This window comes from Myotis daubentonii, chromosome 5 (genome assembly GCF_963259705.1).
Source record: "Myotis daubentonii chromosome 5, mMyoDau2.1, whole genome shotgun sequence".
Classification (NCBI taxonomy): Eukaryota; Metazoa; Chordata; class Mammalia; order Chiroptera; family Vespertilionidae; genus Myotis; species Myotis daubentonii.
The window spans coordinates 107,174,702-107,191,369 of NC_081844.1; the positions used below are offsets into that span (position 1 = coordinate 107,174,702).

At 49.4% G+C, this 16,668-nt stretch overlaps 1 protein-coding gene across 2 annotated transcripts in view; it reads left to right on the top strand.

The window, feature by feature from the left end:
- NSG2 (neuronal vesicle trafficking associated 2) overlaps nucleotides 1–16,668 on the top strand; it is a 70,178-nt gene that overhangs the window by 2,314 nt on the left and 51,196 nt on the right. Inside the window, exon 1 of one of the 2 annotated variants that reach the window (XM_059699226.1) lies at nucleotides 15,838–15,909. The exons of the other annotated variant lie outside the window; for it this stretch is intronic. The gene's annotated coding sequence lies outside the window, so the exon portion shown is untranslated. Of the gene's footprint in view, nucleotides 1–15,837; nucleotides 15,910–16,668 lie in introns of those variants that run through there. 2 annotated transcript variants of the gene reach the window in all.

A 16,668-nucleotide genomic window follows, 5' to 3' on the forward strand; every position in this document is an offset into this window, starting at 1 on the left:
CAGAGAGGTGACCTTGGTTAAAACACATAGTGCCAAGAAGGTGAGCAAACATATTAAGAGCAGTATGCCATATATGCCAGGTCCCTTGAAACAGCAAGGATGGACTGGCTCCCGGCAGCCGGTGGCTGTCACAGGGGCCACAGTCCTCCTCGGTGCCCGCCCTGGCCCCACGGAATTGATGGTTTTCCTCGCAGCCCCTGCAGCTGCTTGATGAGGCCCAGGAGAGGGAGGGGGAAATCGTGTCTTTTGTGGCTGCAATGGCATCTTGCAGAGTTGTCCCTGGTCTCCCCACACCGAGCACCAGCCAAGCACGCCCTGCACTGAGCCAGCAGTCAGGCGTGCCCCCCCCCCCCCCCCCCCCCAGTGCACACGGATTGGAATGCACTTTCTCCACGTGCCTGAAAGAGTCGTGGCTGGAATTCGGGCTACTCCTAGGCAAAACATGAGAATGGAGTTCTTTCTTAAAGGTGGCCAAGGGAGGGGAAGAGACGGTTTTATCTGGGAGCTGTGACTGCCACCTGGTGGCTGGTAATAGATGAGCAACTAAGAAGGCTCCTTACCTGAGGTTCGCCACTCTTCTGGCCCCTTGTTTCTGGGCAGTGGGGGGGCGGGGGGGCTCAGTGAAGGGGAGAGAGAGAGACAGCTGCAGCACTGTGTGTTATGTGTGATAGAGGCTGTGATGGGACAGTCCTGAGGAGAGGCAAAGGGCGTGGACGCAGGGCCTCCCAGCCCGGGTTGCAATCCCTGCTCTCTGACCGCCCTGCTGTGACCGTACCTCTCCTTGTCTTCGCTTCCTTATCTATAAAAAGGGGGTGGCAATGGTCCATGGCTCAGAGGGTGACCCTGAGAATTAAAGTACACACTTCATGGAGATGCTCAGCACAAATTAGGTACGCCGCAGACGAGAGACACATCGTGCAACACATACAGCTAAGCTAAGGTACAGAATATGTAACGAACTCCTCTTAATGCATGAGGACCCGTATATACACAGAGAAGGGATTAAAACATCAAAGGTGATATCCAGTGGCCAACGAACTCAACTTCATAAGCCACCAGGGAAATGCAAATTACAAGAAAGAAATGCCACATGGTTAATTTTATGTGTCATTGGCTTGGCCACGACCCCGGATTTTGGTCAAACATCATTCAAACATTTCCACGAAGGCACTTTTTAGATGAGCTTCAGATTCAAACCAATGGACTTTGAGAAAAGCAGATCACTCCCCACAGTCTGGGTGGGCCTCATCTAATCAGTTGGAGCCTCAATGGCAAAAGAATGGCCTCCCTCAAAGAAAGGGGAATTCTGCCAGCAGACGGCTCTCAGACTTGAACTTCAGTGTCAGCTCATCAATTCTTCCCTGGGCTGCTGGCCTGTCCTGAGAATTTTGGACTTGCCAGCCTCCCCAATTGCGTGAGCTAATTCCTTAAAATCAATCTCTCTCTCTCTCTCTCTCTCTCTCTCTCTCTCTCTCTCTCTCTCTCTCTCTCTCTCTCCCCCCCCCCCATTGGTTCTGTTTCTCTGGAGAACCCTAATACACATATCCACCAAAATGGCTAAAAAAAAGACTGACCAGCCCCATGGTTGTGTCCCTGTGGAGCACCTGGAATTCTCACACTTTGCTGGTGGGAGTGTGAATTGGTACAACCACTTGGACACCTGCTTGTCAGTAGCAACTAAAGCGGAACATATGAACAGCCTACACGGTTCCACACGGAGGGACACGCGCTGCAACCTGTGTTCAACAAGAGGCATCTATAAGGAGGCTCCTCGCAGCGCTGTTAACACCTGGACACGGCCGAATGCCCCACAACCGTGGGACGGATGGGTAAATGGAAGTCTGTCCCACGACGGACAGCTCGTGCCGAGCATGCCTCTCCCAAACACAACGTGAGTGAGGGGCGTCTCACAGGAGGGCCAGACCTAGTTGATGTTTGAAACCAGGAAAGAGGAAAGGAGTTGGTCCTGGCTGAGGACCCGAGGTGCTTCTGCAGGGCGCCCTCTCTCGCCCGGCGTGGGCATTACACGGTGTGTTCACTGGCGATCCAGCCAGCTGTATACTGATGTTGGCTTCACTTTTCTGCACTTATCTATAATTCCATTGAAAAAGTTTAAGAAAGTATGTCACTGCCTGTTTCTTTGGGGAAGTCACTCCACATCTTGGAGCCCCAGTTCTCTGCTGTCAGATTGTGCACGGCTTGAAAAAAGATGGTCTAAGGCCGTGGTCGGCAAACCGCGGCTCGCAAGCCACATGCGGCTCTTTGGCCCCTTGAGTGTGGCTCTTCCTAAGCCTTAGGAGTACCCTAATTAAGTTAATAACAGTGTACCTACCTATATAGTTTAAGTTTAAAAAATTCAGCTCTCAAAAGAAATTTCAATCGTCGTACTGTTGATATTTGGCTCTGTTGACTAATGAGTTTGCCGACCACTGGACTCTAAGGGAGAGCTATTGGCCAAGTAAAAATGTTACCATGTGCAGTTCACAGGATATGTGCTCGGTAATTGTGAAATTAAAATGAAGTCTAAGGGAGCTACCTCTTATGATGTGCCAGATGCTTAATGTGCCTTATTGTGAGTTATCTGAACAACTCAATTACCCTGAGTTTGCATCTGAGAGAACTGGAGGCTCCTAGGGAAAGTGGCTTATAAAGTAACCGGATGGGCCTCAAGCCGGTGTCTCTGGGCGGGGTCTTGGAGGGCCAGGGCCCAGCACCAACAAATGCTGGACCAAGGTCCCACTGGAGCCCCCTGCAGCGTGGTGCCATCTCTCTCTCCCTCCCCCAGGCCCCCAACGTCATCTGAGTGGCAATCCAGATGGGCCAAGTCCGGGTCAGCTCCTCACTCTTAAACCTTCCCCACTCCCAACCACAGGGAGGGGTGCCCCTGGCCCTGGTCCCCTTCCGCCACCCTCCTCTTGACTCGGCTCATTTCCTCAGAGGGCTCTGCCCCTCTGGTCTGCCCCTCACCCCAAGGAAGCTGATCCTCAAACTTTTTTTTTTTTTAATATATTTTATTGATTTTTTACAGAGAAGAAGGGAGAGGGATAGAGAGTTAGAAACATTGATGAGAGAGAAACATCGATCAGCTGCCTCCCTCACGCCCCCCAGTGAGGATGTGCCCGCAACCAGGTACATGCCCTTGACCGGAATCGAACCTGGGACCCTTGAGTCCGCAGGCCGACGCTCTATCCACTGAGCCAAACCGGTTCGGCCTCAAACTTTTTTATAAAAATAATTCTTTATTGTTGAGAGTATTACACATGTCCCCCTTTTCCCCCCATTGACCTCCCTCCAGCCCCTATCCCAGGCCTTCAGCACCCTATTGTCTGTGTCCATGGGTTATGCATATGTGCATACAAGGTCTTTGGTTGATTACCTCCCTCCCCCGCCTTCCCTCCCAGATTCCGCACTCTGTCCCATGCTTCCAGTCTCTGGATCCACTCCGTTCCTGTTTATTTTGTTACTTAGATTCCACATATGAGTGCGATCATGGGATACTTGTCTTTCTCTGACTGACTTATTTCACTTAGCGTGATACTCTCCAGGTCCCTCCCTGCTGTCTCAAAGGGTAAGAGATCCTTCTTTTTTACAGCTGCATAGTATTCCACGGTGTAGATGCACCACAGCTTTTTTATCCACTCATCTACTGATGGGCACTTGGGCTGTTTCCAGATCTTAGCTATTGTAAATTGTGCTGCTATACACATAGGGGTGCATATATTCTTTCTGATTGGTTTTTCGGGTTTCTTAGGATATATTCCTAGAGGTGGGATCATTGGGTCAAATGGCAGTTCCATATTTAATTTTTTGAGGAAACTTCATACTGTTTTCCACAGTAGCTGCACCAGTCTGCATTACCATCAGCAGTGCACTAGGGTTCCCCTTTCTCCACATCCTCTCCAGCACTTGTCATTTGTTGATTTGGCGATGGTAGCCATTCTGACAGGTGTGAGGTAGTACCTCATTATCGTTTTGATTTGCATCTCTTGGATGATTAGTGACTTTGAGCATTTTTTCGTATGTCTCTTGGCGTTCTGTATGTTCACTTTGGAGAAGTGTCTATTAGGTCCTTTGCCCATTTTTAGTTAGATTGTTTGCCTTCCTTTTGTTAAGTGGTATGAGTTCCTTATATATTTTGGATATTAACCCTGTATCAGGTGTATCATTGCCAAATATGTTCTCCCATACAGTGGGCTCCCTTTTCATTTTGCTGATGGTTTCTTTTGCTGTGCAGAAGCTTTTTATTTTGATTTAGTCCCATTTGTTCACTTTCTCCTTAGTTTCCTTTGCCCTAGGACAGTGGTCAGCAAACTGTGGCTCTTTGGCCCCTTGAGTGTGGCTCTTCCTAAGCCTTAGGAGTACCCTAATTAAGTTAATAACAATGTACCTATCTATATAGTTTCAAAAATTTGGCTCTCAAAAGAAATTTCAACCGTTGTATTTGGCTCTGTTGACTAATGAGTTTGCCGACCACTGCCCTAGGAGATGTATCCAAAAACATATGGCTACGAGAGATGTCTGAGATTTTGCTGCCTGTGGTTTCTTCTAGGATTTTTATAGTTTCACGACTTACATTTAAGTCTTTTATCCATTTTGAGTTTATTCTTTTTTTTCATTATTTAGAGGATACTTTATTAGTTTCTGTAATCAAACCCATGCAGATTAAGACCTTTCATATTTAATACAGTGCGTTACCCCTGTACAAATGGGAAAAAATTATGTTAAATGTTTCTAGACCAATATGGCTGTTAATTTCTGTACAATGCCAACCCAACACAGTACAACTGGGATAGTTTTTCCAAAGTTGACAGCACAGCTAAAGTTTCCAAAAATTCAAATTATCCTATCTAATAAAAGAGAAAAATGGTAATTGGCGTACAACGATACCCTTTTCATTGGCTAATCAGGGCTATATGCAAATTAACTGCCAACTAAGATTAGCAGTTAACTGCCAACAAGATGGCGGTTAATTTGCATATGTAGGCACAATGCAGGGAGGCGAAAGGGAAAGCAGGAAGAAGCCCCCTGCCAAGGAGAATCAGGCGACTTTGCTGCCCTGGCCAGTGATAGCAGGAAGTAGGGGTGGAGCCAGCGATGGGAGCTGGGCACGGTCGAAGCTGGCAGTCCTGGGAGCTAGGGGTCCCTTACCTGGGCCTAAAGCGGAGCCCACGATCGCGGGGCCACTGCAGCTGCAGGTCCCCGCTGCCCGGGCCGGACGCCTAGGCCAGAGGTGTTAGGCCTGGGCAGGGGCGGAGCCTGCAACCACAGGGAGCTGGGGGTCCCCTGCCCAAGCCTGACACCTCTGCCAGAGGCCTCAGGCCTGGTCAAGGGGCCGATCCGGTGATTGGTGATCGGAGGGTGATGAGGGTCAACTCCTCTGGCCGAGGCATCAGGCCTGGGTGGGGGGCGGAGCCAGGTATTGGAGGGATATGATGGTCCCCTTGCCCAGGCCTGAAGCCTGGGTCAGAGGCGTCAGGCTTGGGCGGGGGGTGGAGCAAGCGATCAGAGGGAGATGGGGGTCCCCTGCCCAGGCATGATTCCTGGGCCAGAGGCCTCAGGCCTGGGCAGGGGCCAGAGCCAGTGATAAGGGGGAGATGGGGGTCCCCTGTCCAAGCCTGACACCTCTGGCGGAGGCGTCAGGCCTGGGCAAGGGGCCGATCAGGCGATTGGAGGGTGATGGGGGTCTACGCCTCTGGCTGAGGCATCAGGCCTGGGCTGGGGGCAGAACCAGTGATGGGGGGAAATGAGGGTCCCCTGCGCAGGCCTGATGCCTGGGCCAGAGGCGTTAGGCCTGGGCAAGGAGCCGATCCTGCGATTGGAGGGTGATGGGGGTCAACGCCTGAGGGCTCCCAGTATGTGAGAGGGGGCAGGCTGGGCTGAGGGACACTCCCCCCCCCCCCACACACACACCCAGTGCACGAATTTCGTGCACCAGGCCCCTAGTATATATATATATATATATAAAGACCAATAGCAGTATGTTATGCATCAATAGTAGCAACAGCTTTTCCAGGTTCTGCAGTCATCTGAACAAAATTATAGACATCCAGCACACTCCAATAATAATAATAATAATAAAAGTAAAAAACAAATCTTCAGAAAACAGCAAAGTTCTGTCACTGTTGTGGTACCTGGCACCATTTTTTTTTAAGCTTCTCCATCATCATCTGGAAAGAAAACATTCTAGGATAACACCATTAAAAACAGCTCTGGTAAAGTAGTGATACGGTCACTACTACGTGTCATAAAGCAGGTACAAGGTATTTCCCATTCACAGAGGTACGATACAGTACTGCCCTACGTCTATAATACTAGGGACACAATTGAAAAGGCCTTGTTTGAGACTTGATTCTGTTTTCCCAGCAGAGGCCCCAAGGGTGGGATGGCAGCTCTGGGAAGACGCACCTTCTCAGACAGGTTTTCCTCTCATTAGTGGCACAGTTCTAGGTACGGACTGCTCTTCATGAATATCACCTAAAAACCGTTTCAGAAAGACCAAAACGAACAAACAAAAACAATAATCCCCCCCACGCACACCGCATTGGATTCATAAAGATGACCGAGTGGAGGCAGGCGAGACTCGCCCAACCAGCATTCACCAAGCCCGCGGTGGTGAGCGGTCAGCGCTCCCCAGGAGAGAAGCCCAGCAGCACTTCACAGCGTGGGCCACACCAAAGCACGGCGTCATTTCAAAAAGCAGCAGCAGCCGGGCACTGCCCACCGGGCATGGTCAGGGTGCTGACGCCACTATTTCACCACCATCGCGCGCTCATCCGGGAAGAAGGGAGGCAGATCAGCTACTATACTTTGTGTTCAACTCAATTACCATGTTAGAAAAGCAGCAGGCTGCCCGGGGCAGGCGTGGGCTCCTCTGTGCCGCCCCAGTTCTTCAGCTCCTCACCACTGCGCCCACCAATGCCACCACCACATCCACAGGCCGGAAGGGATTGTCGCGGCTGTGTTACCAGCTGGGACCAGTTGCCGTTCGGGCTGGGCTACTCCTCTGCAGGGTTACTTTCTTGATTCCTGGTGTCTTCTTCTAACCATAAGGACTGAGTTCTACATGGTACACACTCCCAGAACGTGTGCGCGTGTTTGTATGTAAAGACAGACTGAGATGCATGGCCATCAGCAGGGGGTGTGTTGTGTAGTGGGTGTGAGCTGGCAAAGCCTCGTTGTACGGGTGTTGAGTTTATATTCTTTATATGGTGTCAGTTGGTGGTCTAGTTTCATTTTTTTTGCATGTTATCTGTCCAGCTTTCCCAACACCATTTATTGAAGAGACTGTCTTGACTCCATTGTATGCTCTTGCCTCCTTTGTCAAATATTAATTGAGCGTAATGGCTTGGGTAGATTTCTGGGGTCTCTGTTCTGTTCCATTGATCTATATGCCTGTTCTTGTGCTAGTACCAGGCTGTTTTGATTACAGTGGTTTTGTAGTATAAGTTGAAATCTGGTATTGTGATTCCTCCACCTTTGTTTTTCTTCCTCAAAATTGCTGCAGCTATTCAGGGTCTTTTTTGATCCCACATACACTTTCGGAGTATTTGTTCTAGATCTGTGAAATACGCCATTGGTATTTTAATAGGGATTGCACTGATAGTATAGATTGCCTTGGGTAGTATGGACATTTTAATGATGTTGATTCTACCGATCCATGAACATGGTATATTCTTCCACTTGTTTATATCTTCTCTCTTTTTCAATGTCCTGTAGTTCTCCGAATACAGGTCTTTTGCCTCCTTGGTTAAGTTTATTCCTAAGTATCTTAATTTTTGTTGTTGTTGTTGTTGCAGTGGTAAATGGGATTGTTTGTTTAGTTTCTGAGTATTCGTTATTGGTGTATAAAAAAGCCACCGATTTTTGGGTGTTGATTTTGTATCCTGCTACACTGCCAAATTCCTTTATTAAATCTAGTAGTTTTTTGGCGGCATCTTTAGGGTTTTCTATGTACAGCATCATGTCATCTGTGAATAGTAAGAGTTTTACTTCCTCCTTTCCAATTTGGATGCCTTTTATTTCTTCTTGTCTGATCGCTGTGGCTAGCACTTCCAGCACTATGTTGAACAGGAGTGGTGAAAGCGGACATCCCTGCCTTGTTCCTGTTCTTAGGGGAAATGATTTTAGTTTTTCCCATTGAGTATGATGTTGGCTGTAGGTTTGTCATATATGGCCTTTATCATGTTGAGATATGCTCCCTCTATTCCCACTTTGCTGAGATTTTTTTTTATCAAAAATGGGTGTTGGGCTCTGACCGGTTTGGCTCAGTGGATAGAGCGTCGGTCTGCGGACTGAAGGGTCCCAGGTTCAATTCCGGTCAAGGGCCTGTACCTTGGTTGTGGGCACATCCCCAGTAGGGGGTGTGCAGGAGGCAGCTGATCAATGTTTCTAACTCTCTATCCCTCTCCCTTCCTCTCTGTAAAAAATCAATAAAATATATTTTTAAAAAATGGGTGTTGGATTTTGTCAAATGCTTTTTCTGTGTCTCTTATTATGATCATGTGATTTTTTGTCTTTCAGTTTGGTTATGTGATATATCACGTTTATTCTCAGTCTTTTTTTTTTTTAAATATATTTTATTGATTTTTTACAGAGAGGAAGGGAGAGAGATAGAGAGTTAGAAACATCAATGAGAGAGAAACATCGATCAGCTGCCTCCTGCACATCTCCTACTGGGGATGTGCCCGCAACCCAGATACATGCCCTTGACCGGAATCGAACCTGGGACCTTTCAGTCCGCAGGCCGACGCTCTATCCACTGAGCCAAACCGGTTTCGGCAGATATATCACGTTTATTGATTTGCAAATATTGTACCAGCCTTGCATCCCTGGAATAAATCCCACTTGGTCATGGTGTATGCTCTTTTTAATATATTGCTGGATGTGATTTGCTAATACTTGGCTGAGGATTTTAGCATCTATGTTCATCAGGGATATTGGCCTATAATTCTCTCTTTATTTAGTGTCTTGATCTGGTTTTGGAATTAGGGTAATTCTGGCCTCATAAAATGAGCTTGGAAATGTTCCTTCCTCTTGGATTTTCTGAAATAGTTTGAGGAGAACGGGTGCTAGTTCTTCTTTGAATGTTTTGTAAAACTCCCGGCTTTGCTGGGAGTATTTTGATGACTGCTAGTCCCTCTGGTCTGCCCCCCACCCCAAGGGAGCTGATCCCCAAACTCTTAACACCGCTTTCCAGATGAGTGGTCCGTTTCCCCCCCACAGTGGTCCAGTCCAGTTCCTCAACTATTTACTCCTTGCTGGCTGCCCCCACAGTGGTCCTGCCCTCACTACCCCCCCGCACCCCCCCCCCACACACAGTGGTCCAGCCCCGCCTGCCCCGCCCCCACAGTGGTCCTTCCCCTCGGCCCCTCCCCCCCCACACACAGTGGTCCAGCCCAGTCTGCCCCGCCCCCACAGTGGTCCCTCCCCTAGGCCCCTGCCCCCCCCCACACACAGTGGTCCAGCCCCGCCTGCCCCGCCCCCACAGTGGTCCCTCCCCTCCCCCCACCCACACACACACAGTGGTCCAGCCCAGTCTGCCCCGCCCCCACAGTGGTCCCTCCCCTAGGTCCCTCCCCCCCACATACACACAGTGGTCCAGCTCAGTCTGCCCCGCCCCCACAGTGGTCCCTCCCCTAGGTCCCTCCCCCCCACATACACACAGTGGTCCAGCCCAGTCTGCCCCGCCCCTGCAGTGGATCCACCCCTCCCCCACAGTGACCCTGCCTCCACAGTGGTCACGCCCCCGGCCCCTCCCCCCACGCACACCGTGGTCCCGCCCAGCCTGCCCCCCCCCACAGTGGTCCCTCCCCTAGTCCCCTGCCCCCCCCCACACAGTGGTCCAGCCCAGTCTGCCCCGCCCCTGCAGTGGATCCACCCCTCCCCCACAGTGACCCCGCCTCCACAGTGGTCACGCCCCCGGCCCCTCCCCCCACGCACACCGTGGTCCCGCCCAGCCTGCCCCCCCCCACAGTGGTCCCTCCCCTAGTCCCCTGCCCCCCCCCACACAGTGGTCCAGCCCAGTCTGCCCCGCCCCTGCAGTGGATCCACCCCTCCCCCACAGTGACCCCGCCTCCACAGTGGTCACGCCCCCGGCCCCTCCCCCCACGCACACCGTGGTCCCGCTGGGTCCCGCTGGTGGCGGTTGAGGTGATTGCGGACGAAGCTGCGATGGCGAAGGCGGCGGCCGGCAGGAAGCAGGAGCGGGACCCGGCGCGCTACGTCTACGTGCCCCGCTTCGGCTCGCACCAGTGCGGCGGCGTCCTGCAGCTGGGCGGGCGCCGGGCCGGGGAGCGGAGAGCGGCGGGGGCCCGCGGCGAAGGGCAGCTGCCCCCCGGCTCCGAGCCCGGGGCCTCCGCGGCGCGGGCGTCGAGCGCGCGGAGCAGCGGGCGGTCGGCGGCGCGTGCAGGTGGCCGAAGGGGACGGGGTGGGAGGGGCGGGAGGGGCGGGGCCCGCGGGCCAGGCGCCTTCCCTCCTCCTGGCGGCCGTCTGTCTGTCCGTCTGTCTGTCCCTCTGTCTGTCCCGCGGTGTGGGAGTGGCGGCCTGTCAGTCCTCCCGCCTCTAGCCCCCGGCTGGCGGGCCACTCGGACCCCGCCCGGCCCCGTCAGCGTCCTGTCCGCTCCTGGGTGCCCGGGAGCGGCGCTCAGAGGCCCGTGAAAGGCATGGCCACCCACCGGCCATCTGCGTCGGAGCGGCCATTGGCGGAGCCCGGAGCCCGGAACCAGGGCCGCCTGGCGCCGAGCGTCCCCTTGGGGAGCAGGGCCTCGTCCAGACGGTGTCGCTTCCCCCGCTGCCCCGCTCCGTCCCCCCGCGGGTCCTCCGGGGTGTCTGTGTTGAACCCCCGTAGGGTAGCCCGGTCGCGTCCAGCTCTGCCCGGTGCGGGCTCCCTCTTCCACAGCGGCCCCTTTCATGCCTGCCGTTTGTGCTTATGAGGCCTCTGATCTTTAAAAAATCACCTGTATTCGGCATGAATTACACACATGGTGAGGAGGTTGACCCAGTCCCGGGCCTGGTCAGGGTCAGAAGCCCGCGTGGCTGGGCGGGCGCCCTCCGTCCGCTCTGCTGAGAGAGCGCCGTCCAGGCAGCCCCCCTTGAAGCGCAGGGCGGCCTTCCACCGAGTGGCTCCCCGTCCATCCAGAGGTCATCACCCCCAGGAGAAACCCTGCCCCTCAGCACTCACTGCTTCTCACCGCCCCCCTCACCCCACCCCCGAGCCCAAGCAAGCACCAGACTGCTTTCTGCCGCCATAGCTTTGCCTGCTCTGGACATCTCTACTAATAAAAGGGCAATATGCTAACCAGACCGGGAGACCTTCCGGAAGTCCTTCTGGACGTCCTTCCCGACAAAGCCATGGGGGCAGGGCCGAGGCAGAGACGGTTAGGGGTGATCAGGCCAGGAGGGGAGGGCAGTTGGGGGTGAGCAGGTCAACGAGGGGGGGCAGTTGGGGGTGAGCAGGCCCATGAGGGGGGCAGTTGTGAGCGATGGGGGAGGGCAGGGGGGGCAGTTGGGGGTGAGCAGGTGAACGAGGGGGGGCAGTTGGCGGTGAGCAGGCCCATGAGGGGGGCAGTTGTGAGCGATGGGGGAAGGTGGGGGGGCAGTTAGGGGGCGAGCAGGCCAGCAGTGGGGGGCAGTTGCAGGCAATCAGGCCCACGGGGCAGGGGTGCAGTTGAGGGCCAGCAGGCAGAGTGGTTAGGGGCCATCGGGCAGGCAGGCAGGTGAGCGGTTAGGAGCCGTGGTCCCGGATTGCGAGAGGGATGTCCGACTGCCAGTTTAGGCCAGACCCCACAGGCCGGCTATCCCCCGAGGGGTCCCAGATTGGAGAGGGTGCAGGCCAAGCTGAGGGACACCCCCTTGTGCACGAATTAGACCGGACAGCCAAACGACCTTCTGGACGTCCTTCCTGATGACCTTCCGGACGAAGCCAGGGCTGCGAGGGCCAGCCCCTTGCTGCACAAATTCCGTGCATCGGGCCTCTGGTTTCATATAAATCAAATCATACAATATGTCAGTTTTCCTGATTGGCCTCTTTCACTTAGCCTAGTGATTTCTGTATGTTAATTTCAGATCCTCGTACTTCACTGAATTCTTTTATTATTAGAGTTAGTGTTATTGTTGATGAGCATTTTCCAGGCATACTATTATTTATAAACAGAATTTTTTTTTACCCATTGTTAGGCCTGCAATAGATTTGTTTTGCATAGGCTAATACCTCAAGTATAGCGTTGATGAATTGTGGTGGAGATTGTGGGCATTCTTGCCTTATTCCTGGTTTTAGGGAAAATGCCTCTAGTGTTTGCCATTGAATAAGGTATTGGCTTTAGGACTACAGCATCTACATTTAAAAATATTAAAAAGCATTCCTCAATTTTTATTTTCTTCAGTGTTTTCATCATGGCAAAGGGGGTGTTGAATTTTGCAGAGGCTTTCGCAGATCTATGAAAATAAACATCTTCCCCTTAGATTTATTAATATGGCATATGATATAAATAGATTTCCTAATATTGAACCAACCTTGCATTCCTGAAATGAATCCTACTTGGTTATGATTCATTATTTCATAAAGTAGTGTTGGGCTCTCTAAAGGACTTGTATGCATGCATATAAGCATAACCAATGGACATAAGACACTGGGTGATAGGGGAGGCTAGGGGACTGTCTAGGGCGGGGGGATAAAATGGATACATATGTAATATCCTTTGTAATACTTTAAGCAATAAAAAAAAAAAAATAAAAAAAAAAAAATAAAAAAAAAAAAAAACAAAAAAACAAAAAAACAAAAAAAAAAAAAAAAAAAAAAAAAGTAGTGTTGGGCTCTGCTAATAATTTGATTAGGATTTTTGCATTGGTGTTTGTGAGAGACAGTGAGCTGTAGTTTTTCTTTGTTTTTGTAATCTGGTTTAGGTATCACAGTTATACTGACGGTGTAAAATGAATTAGGACCTTGTGTTCCTTTCCAATGCTGTGGCATAACTTATAGAACATTAGGACTATCTGGTGTTTGAAGGTCTGGTGGATCAAGGTCTAGTACTTTTTGTGGGATAATTCTGTAATAACTTTCTCTGTATCTCCTGTGGAAACTGAATGAGTGGCAGGAAGCCAGGTAGAGAGTGGTGATAGGGTAGGAATGAGGTGAGGAGGGGATGGGGGTTCCAGACAACAGGAGAACAAGTATAAAGGCTTCCAGGGAACACGTGCCATCGCTTTATGAGGATGTCTTTGGACTCACAGCTCTTTGGCTTTCTTCTAACAGTTAATTTGGGGAGACAGTATGGCTCGGTGAGTAGAGGCAGGAAGCTTATTCACTCTGACAAACTCTTATTAGTGTCCCCGATGTGCCTGGTGATTGGACAGGAAGGTGAACAAGCCCATTGATTGTCCTCTGGAAGGTCACCGCCTAGGGGAGGAGCCACTGCATAAACACACGGTGTAACGTGTGCTCAGTGCTCCGTATAAGGAGTCCCGGGCGTCCGTGCCGTGTGTGGGAAGACTTCACAGAGGAGGTGACGTGTGAGCTGAGTCTTGAGAAGCAGGTAGACATTTGCCTGGTGCGTGTGTGCGCGTGTGTGTACAATTGTGTGCAAAGGCCAGGAGGAGTAAGAAGACCTGTTTGAGGAACCGCGGGTGGTTTGTGTAGTTGGAAGCACAATGCCCCTGAAACTGAATGGAGGAGGAAAGGGCTGCTCGAAGCGCGCGGGCAGGATGGGGTCAGGTATCTGTTACTGTCGCTGACCTTTTAGGGGCTCACCTTCAAGTCGGAAAAGGAAGGACATTCCCTAGGCACTTCCAAGGTTAGCTCTAGTTTTCTTTCTTTTTTGTTTCCCCACCATTATATTAACTAATTGAGAAATCGGTATTACCTAGTGATCAGCAATATACCAACAACTGTAAAAATCCCCAGAGAGCTCAAGAGACCCTCATTGTTGTCTCTGTTCTCAGGATAGCGCCTCCTTTAAAATACGTACTGACCTTGATGTTTCACTTTCTTTTTTAACGATCAGGTTTAGCCCAGAAGACGTTAGCTAGGAAGTTTGAGTTTCCCATACATTTCAGTGGCGCTTCCAAAGTGATGAAGAAAAAGGAAAAGGTATATTATAGAACCGGGGGTGAGCAGCGCTGAATTTAGATTAAGCTCTCTAAATACAGATGTGTGAATATGCTCAAGACGGTACCAATAGTGCCACCTTTTGAAAAGTTTAATTTACTGAAATGAAAAAGGAGAAGTAATTTATCAGAAATGGAATTTGGTTTGGAAATACTTATTAACAATAAAGACTAGTCCTTGTGGTGTTTGAAGGTATAAAACACATTTTAATCAAAATGTAACCCATCGGGAGATTTTTCAGAGCATTAAAATATATGTCCTATAGACTGTAACAAACCCTGATGGATAACATAGGAGAAAATCATGGATTTCACAGAAAAGAATGCATCTATTGGGTTATGTTGCTTTTTTAAAGACAAGAAATATACATTAAGCATCTGGCAGGAAAGCTGACGAGGACGAACCGTTAGTGCTGAATCTTTTCCCCTCTGGCCCAAAGGTCATGGTAACCTGAATGTTTAAACATGTTCAAGATCATTTGCTCATCTTTCATTTCCACCATATACTTTATACTTCAGTTTAAAGAAATGGTTAGTTAATAACGGCACATAAAATATTATTTTCTGAGCTTAGTGTGTGAGTTGTAGTTTACATATAGTATGAAATAGCATTCAAGGTGACTAACCCTAGCAGCAAATGTATTTTGAATTTCCCACTAGAAATATTTTTTCCAAGAACCAATTCCTCTTGGGTGAGGAGAAAAGAGCAATAGCCAGTATTATGACTATTGTGCACCAGACACGGTACGCACTTACAAATATTTTTCATTAATTCTAATAATTGGATGTCTGAGGATTTTCCTGGATGAGATTAAAACACTTGCCCAGTGCCAAGCAACAGCAAGGGGCAAAGCCAGAGTCTGAGCCCAGGTCTGTGTTCTTGCTTCCGTGGTCCTCACTCTCCATTCGAGGACATTCATGCTCTAGTCATTTGGCTTTGGTGTGTCTTAGTAGAAGTGTTTCTTATCTAAAATAAAACACATTAAAATGAAATTACTGCCCACTGGCTTAGACGTAGGAATAGAAATTCATTATTTTTATTATCTTTTGAAACAAAATCGAATGTGTTGGAACCATTAGGTAGAGCTTCCTAGACATGGCCTTGGAGAGGAAGCTCCATTCAGGACAGGTGCTTAATACAGAGAGGGAATGCTAGGAAGCTGGGCAGAGAAATCAGAACTGTGATCACGGGAGACGGTTACATTTAAGTTTTAGGTCTCTACGTGCTAATATTGCTTTATAATTATAACTAGTGGCCCGGTGCACAGATTTGTGCACATTGAAAGGACATTAATTAGAAGAAATATTTTAATATCGCTATTTGCTTGCCCTTTCTCTATAATAGAAATGTCAACCAAATTCACCATCAACAATGACAGATCAAAACACATGTGAGCAATTGGCACCAGCAAGAGCTTTATATGTATCATGCACGTGTGAGTCAATGTTTATTTTTAAACTGCCAGTGCGCGTCATATGTACTGGCCAGTTGATCGGTCAGATAGGAAGGATGGTCGGTCAATTAGCCTTTTATATATATAGATATCAATTGACATGCAGCACAGTTGAGTCACTCCCAGGGGCCTCCATCAAAATGTAGGTTCTTAGTGCAGTCACTCAATAACAACATCTATTTTGACAGTAAATCTGCAGAATTTAATTTTGCCTTTCTGCTCAGCGTTCCTAACCTGTACTTATCTTTTTTTAAGGTTTCAGTGTGGAAAAAAGTACACAAAGTCATTTCTAGAATGCTCGAAGAAAACAAAAACTATAGACTCAGGCTGAAATGCCAACGACTAGCTGGTGAAAGTAAGTTATAATAGTTATTGTATTAAAGGACTGGCTTCTATACAGTTTAGTTTCCCTGGATCACATGAGAACAGTACTTTTCCCAATTGTCATGCAAGGTCCAGAGCTCTGGAAACGAGGCTAACCACTGTTCGTCATCATTAAAAGTACAGCAAACAGCACAGCAGTGAGGTAGAGTAGAGGCCAGAGGAGGCGGGAGTGGAGGGCTGCAGAGGTGAATGCTGAGGGGAATTTAGTGAACAAGGGAGCACGCTTACCTCTTAAATCTGAATTTCAATGCCAACCTTTTAATACAGATTACAAAGCTGATCCCTATCAGCAATGTAAATTATGTGTCACTTTACATAGTCACATGGGTGCTGCCATCTAACTTAATGCATTTGGCAAAACCTGCCCTTGAGCTGTGGCCTTGATGTCACTTCATTCCTGGGAAACATCCTGTAGATTAGACCAGGTGCTAAAGCTGCATCAATATGGAGTTCCCTGCTGTGGCCAGAGCAACACTACATGTGATCTAGTACATTCATTAAAGTAATTGGATTCGCACGCAATTAAGTTGGATAAAAATCTCTGCGTATGTAACTAATAACGCCACACAGATTGATAATCATAATAGTTATTTTCTTCCCTTCACATGCATGTCCTATCACACGTGTTAACATGCTGGATGCTTCTGTAGGTTCTTAGTACAGTCACTTGATGACAATGTCTATTTTGACAGTAAATCTGCAGTTTAATTTTCTGAAGAATATTTTCAAA